Source organism: Fukomys damarensis, unplaced genomic scaffold, assembly GCF_012274545.1.
Source record: "Fukomys damarensis isolate Sample0158 unplaced genomic scaffold, DMR_v1.0_HiC HiC_scaffold_29, whole genome shotgun sequence".
NCBI classification, from domain to species: domain Eukaryota; kingdom Metazoa; phylum Chordata; class Mammalia; order Rodentia; family Bathyergidae; genus Fukomys; species Fukomys damarensis.
Window position 1 is genome coordinate 20,371,661 of NW_022900941.1, and position 6,000 is coordinate 20,377,660.

Genomic DNA, 6,000 nt, shown 5'->3' on the forward strand with positions numbered 1-6,000 from the left:
CATCAGTTTCTTTAACTTCTAATCCACCAGAGTACATTGGTACTTAAGTAGGAAGTGTGCTTGTTTCCCACCCTATGTCTGACTAAGCACTGCAGACTCATTCTTGCTATTGGCCCCATATACAGAATGTTCCAAAGGCTAATATCTCTCTGTGGTGCTATTTGTTGTACTCTGATCTCTTGGTTGAATTTTGTGCTAACATCCTCTTATTTTAAATATTAGGAAATTATTTACACAGTTTATTATTAAAGTGATTTTCTCACTCTGTGAAAAAAATAGTTGCTATCTTTACATGTTTACTCATTCAGATAAAGTTTAGATTGAGTTATATTTCTTGAAATTACTTTAAATTTATAAAGTAGGCAACTTGTTTTTTTTTCTGGAGACAGGATCTCCCTATGTAGTTCAGTCTGGCCTGAGCTCAGTATGCAGCTCAGACTGGACTTGAACTCGTGGCATTCCTACCTCAGCTCCCTGAGTGCTGGGGTTATACGCGTGTGTCAACCTACCTGGTCTACGTAGCATTTTAGTCACTTAAAATTGCACTTTAGGTTATAGGATTAAAAATCTATGTTTATTTATTTCAAGATTTATTGTAGTGTCTGTAGTAAATATTCCTATTTTTCTTTTTACATCTTTAGTTTTCATTGCAATTATCATTTGCATATTTGATTTCAGTTCTCATTTGAAAGTTCTTGATATCATGCCATTTCTAAGAGAGTGACTAATGTTTATCTATGTTTCTCGATTCATATCATTTTTGAGAGAAGAACTGAGGGGAAAATATCTAGGAAGTGGTAGAGGAAAATATGTAAGGGAGAGGACATGGATTAGATGAGGAAACCTTTTCACACTTAAACAATGTCTGTATACTTTCATGAGGCTATATGTGGTTCTTCTTATGCCTAATTTTATTCTTCTGACTTAAGATATGCTATACTGAAAAATCCATTACAAAAATGCATACTGTTACTATCATCTAATATCAGATCACTAAATATTTTAGGAGGCAAAAGAGCAATAGTTGATAATGGGTGATCAAGAACAGAGCAGTAATAACAAAGGTGAGTCAGAGGAAAGGGGTCAAGGCAGTCCTGATAGTATCATCCCCATGCTAATCATGAGTCAGAATGTGTTGTTTCTAAACCAATGTGCCAAGCAAAATGGTTGTCAGTAACAGTGATTCCAGTCAAAATCAAAACTGCAGTAATTTGTCTGTATGAAACTATTTGAGTGGGTGCATGGTGGGTGGACATGGTGTGGCCTGGGAAAGGACAGTTGTGTGAAATTGTGTGTGCTCTCAAATCTAGCCAGATTAAATGGGAGAGCTAAGTATAGATGGCAAGGACAGAACCAGAAAAGTGTATCCAAAGCAATGGTGAGATGTCTTCACCAAGGCAGAATCTGCGTCGCATGTGGAACAATGACTTTTTCCTCTCTGCCAGTGGTGTTTCCAACCTCCAAACCTCCCTAGTTCTTCTCCATTTTAAAGCAACTTAACACCAGGGAATTCAGATATTTTAATAGATTCTTTCAGAATTTTACATCTCATGTCCTATATTGGAGCTCAAAAACTTTTCAAAAAATAATAAAAACACAATTCTAGTGAAATAAGAATTAAAATAATAACCTTACGGGAATATGCCTTATTCTGTTTGGCTGCTATAATGAAATACCATAAACTAGGGAGACTATAAGCAATAGAAATTTATTTCTCAGAGTTCTGGAAGTTAGGAAGTCTAAAACCAAGGCACCAGCAAATTTAGAGTTTTGTGTATATTCTCTTCATAATTCATAGAAATGACACCTTTCATTTTTTTTCTCATTGAGTTTGTAGGTACATTTTAGGTATACAGTACAGTTACATTCATCATTCAGATCTTGCACCTTTACATGACAGGTCTTCTCATTTTTCCCCTTATCCCTGCCCTCCTTCAACGCCCTCCTCCCTTCACTATTTACAAATATTTTATTTCCATTTTTTAATTTTCTCATATTTTTTTCTTTTCCCTTATTTCCTTTGCCCTACCCTTCCCACTTCCCCTACACCTTTAGCCCTTGTCTTCCTATTTCACATTGTCAATTATACCATTAGGATCTTATGTACCATTACAGTTTTTCACACCAGAGAAACTATTCAGTATTTACATGTGTGACTTGTTTATTTCACTTAGGAGTATATCCTCAATATGGATCCATTTTCCTCTGAATGACTCTAATTTCTCATTCTTTATGGTTGAATAGTATTCCATTTTATAGAAAAACCACATTTTCATTAAGTCTCCAACTGACAGGCAAATGGGGGCTGCTTCCAAGTTTTAGCTATTACAAACTGTGCCACTATAAACATGCATGTGCATATATCTCTGTGGTATGATTCTTTTAATTCTTTTGGAAAGATACCAAGCAGAGGGAAGGCTGGGTCAAATGTGACCTCCAATCAGTTCTTTGAGGTATCTCCATATTGACTTCCACAGTGGTTGCACCAGTCTGCACCCCACCAACAATGGAGAAGGGTTCCTTTCTCCCCATAACTCTGCCACCATTTGTTATTGTTTGATTTCTTCATAGCAGCCATTCTTTGTGGGGTGAGGTATATTCTCAGTGTTGTTTTCATCTGAATCTCTCAAATGATCATTGTGTTGTTTTCATCTGTATCTCTTCCATATATTGATGCTTTTACTTCTGTGTCTGAGAAATGTCTGTTCATTTCAGATGCCCATTTTTGAATCGGGTATTTATATTGGGGTAGTGATTTTTTTAGTTCTTTATATATTCTAGATAATAGTTATGTCTGAGGAGCAGCTGGTAAATTTTTTTCCCATATTGTAGATTATATTTTAGTTCTGTTGATGTTTTCTTTTGCAGTGCAGTAGCTTTTTAATAAGATGAGATCCTAATTGTTGGTTCTTTCTGCTAGTTCCCGTGCTACTGAGGATTTGCTCATAAAGTCTTCTCCTATGCCAATGTCTTCAAGAGTTCTGCCTAACTTATCTTCCAGCAAGTTTAGTGTTTCTGTTTTAATATTTAGATCTTTAATCCACTTGATTTTAGTACACCTTTCAAATAACCATATCCTTCTGAACATGGTGGAAAGAGAGAGGCAGCTCTCCATGTTATCTTTTTAGAAGAGTTCTAATCCTATTTGTGAGGACTCTGCTTTCATGGCCTCATCACCTCCCCAATGGCCACACCTGCTAATACTAACACCATGGGAATTAGTTTCAATAGGTGATGGAGGAAAACTCAGCAGAATAATGCTCAGTGACAAAGAAATCAAGAACCTTAAGTCAGCTGTCAAATTTAACATGATTTCTATGGAAAAGATGTTAAAATTTTAAAATCAATTTCCAAATCAACTTTGGCTCCCTTGCTTTGAGTTTCTTGAGAGAAAGGTCTGTACTAGTTGATCACTGTCTGGCTGGCACAGGGAGTACTTCAGCTGAGTTGTTCAAACAAACCTATTTAGAAATCATAGCTGCCTCTAATCAACACAGGAATAAGCTATGCTTTAAATATTCTTCCCTTTCTATTTTGATATGAAGTAAGTTAAAGCCTAAGTGTTTTATTTACCAAATTGTGGTACCAAAGAGTAAATCTGTAGACTTCTTTTCTTTCTAGAATTCTATTTTCCTTTTAGGAATAGTTTTACGTTTTCTATCCTGGACACAATCCTGGTCACTCACAGACAATGATCTAAGCGTCCCTTGTGTTGAGTGCACTGGTCCTTGTACTAGTTTTGGCTAAGACAGATTGGTCTTCACTCAATTTTTCTTTCTTCCTATCTTTCTTCCTTCCTTCCTTTTTCTTTCTTTCTCCTTATGTTGTGTTATCAAAACACAGTGTCCCTTATCTGGGCACAAAAGTGAACTTCTAAGTGCTGGTTTGTGATCAAGAAGCAACAAAGCTGTCATCTCCCTAAATATATTTTTATATTTTGGTTGGAGTCGTCACTATAAATAAGAAAAAGTATTGCTGATGGCGTTTTCCATGTGTGTGTGCTCTCTGTTTCTCCCTTCTAATATATTTCATCTTCCCCAACTCCCCAGAGCCATGTCACCACCCCAAAACAAATGGAGAAAGTGACCGTTATCCTAAAATGGAATATAAATAGAGAGAATAAGAAATTTTTAACATGCCTTTCTTGATAAACCAGTCAAGGGAAGAAAACAAAAAAGGAAATAATGTGGCTGGCATTTCACTTACTATTATAAGGATCTCAGTGGCCTAGGGGAGAAAGTTCTACCAATCCCCCCTCCACATTTCATTTTCATCACTGCCACTCATTTGGGAGAACACAGAGACTGATGGAAAGCGTCTTTGGCAGAGTCTTAGGAAAATTATTCTGAGAATAGGATCAATGAAAAGGGTTGTGAGAAAATGAACACAGCAATTTGAAGGACAGGAAAAGACAGAATTGGCCTTGCACAGGAAGTTTTCATAGATACGCCAATCTCTTCCAACAGGAAATGTCACAAGAATTAAAGTGACCCGAGAACTCCAAAGGAGAGGCGGCATACACGTGGTGGGCTGCCGAGAAGCACGTGGAGCAGAGGTGATTATTACATCATACATATATGATAGTTTCCTACTCATGCCTGAGGCAGATAGTGTGGATAAATTACAATCTTCCCTTTCTCCACATTTATCCTCTAAATCTATTTCAACACAATATTCTAGACACATTATCAAATGGTATAAACATCCCAGAAGAAATCTATTTGCTTCCTATGGCCTAGGATTCTAAAACTCCTGCCTGTAAATTCAAGTCAGAGGAAGTGTTGCTCAGGCTTGATATAAGCACATCAGTACCTGCAACCTGAGCATGAGTTTTGTGCTCATACTGCACAAAATAGGAACACTTACACCCCTTACGATGATTGGCCCAGCATGGTTTTTTCTTTCTCTCACCTTAGAAACCTATTTAGCTTTACCATCAACTCTGTCTTCCTAGCTTCTGCCTCCATGTTACCCAGGGAAGATTGGGGGATTGCTTTGTTGAGGGAGGGAGTGAATTTGAAGAAAATGATCAGGACCATCGCACAGGATTTCTCTTTGTCTCTTTCTATACCTAGGCATACAGTGTGTCTTTAATGCTCAGTTCTGTTGTTTGAGATATGCAAGAAAATTTCCACATGATGCAGTTGGAATTATACACAGCTAGTATAAGATTCTTTTTTTTTTTCATTTTTAGGTTACTGTAGAAATCACAGTACTAATGATAACCATTCAAATGATATCTACAAGTAATTTGTCTACAAATAAAATACTGTTAAGATATTACAAAAGTAACAATTTAGCTCCACCATATTTAGATGGAACCTGCCTTGATATCAGCTGTAACCATAATACGGACATACATTTTTAAATAGTCTACCTTCTTCAATTCTTAACAATATCACTAAAGTTTGATCATGGTCTCTGAAAGCTGATTTCTGGAGGATAGGTCCTATCAAATCATGTTTATCTACACTAATGGAAATAAATTTCAGCATTGGTAACTAAAAATAAACTTGGATAGTAATAAAAAAATCTCTTAAAGACACACTTCATAGTGAATGTTCTATTTACTAAGTTATTAAAATAAGTGCATTATCCAAAACATACACAAGCATTTGAGGGCTAAAGGAGCTTAGTAGCTCATAAGAACTTGAGGTGGTATTATCTGAAATTTCTAATTTTCAGAGGCCTCTTTCCATTACATTTATTTCTTTAAAAGAAAGAAATAAAAATCTAAAGTGGAAAAATAAGAGAAAATGGATCAATCTCTAGATCATGCATAGGCTTAGCAAAGTGGGTTGGCAGCTATTTTCAGGTTTTATGAGTTCTGAAATTCTTCTCTACCTCATATCTGTCTCCTAAATTTCCCACTGACTCAACATAACTCTCTTTTCTGGGAGGAGTTGCTTGTTAAACAATCGCTGTTTATTATCTCTTGATGAAAGCTGGGTTTAAAGTAATGAGCCATCTCTTCAGTAAGTCCTGAAAATGAGAGGCTTT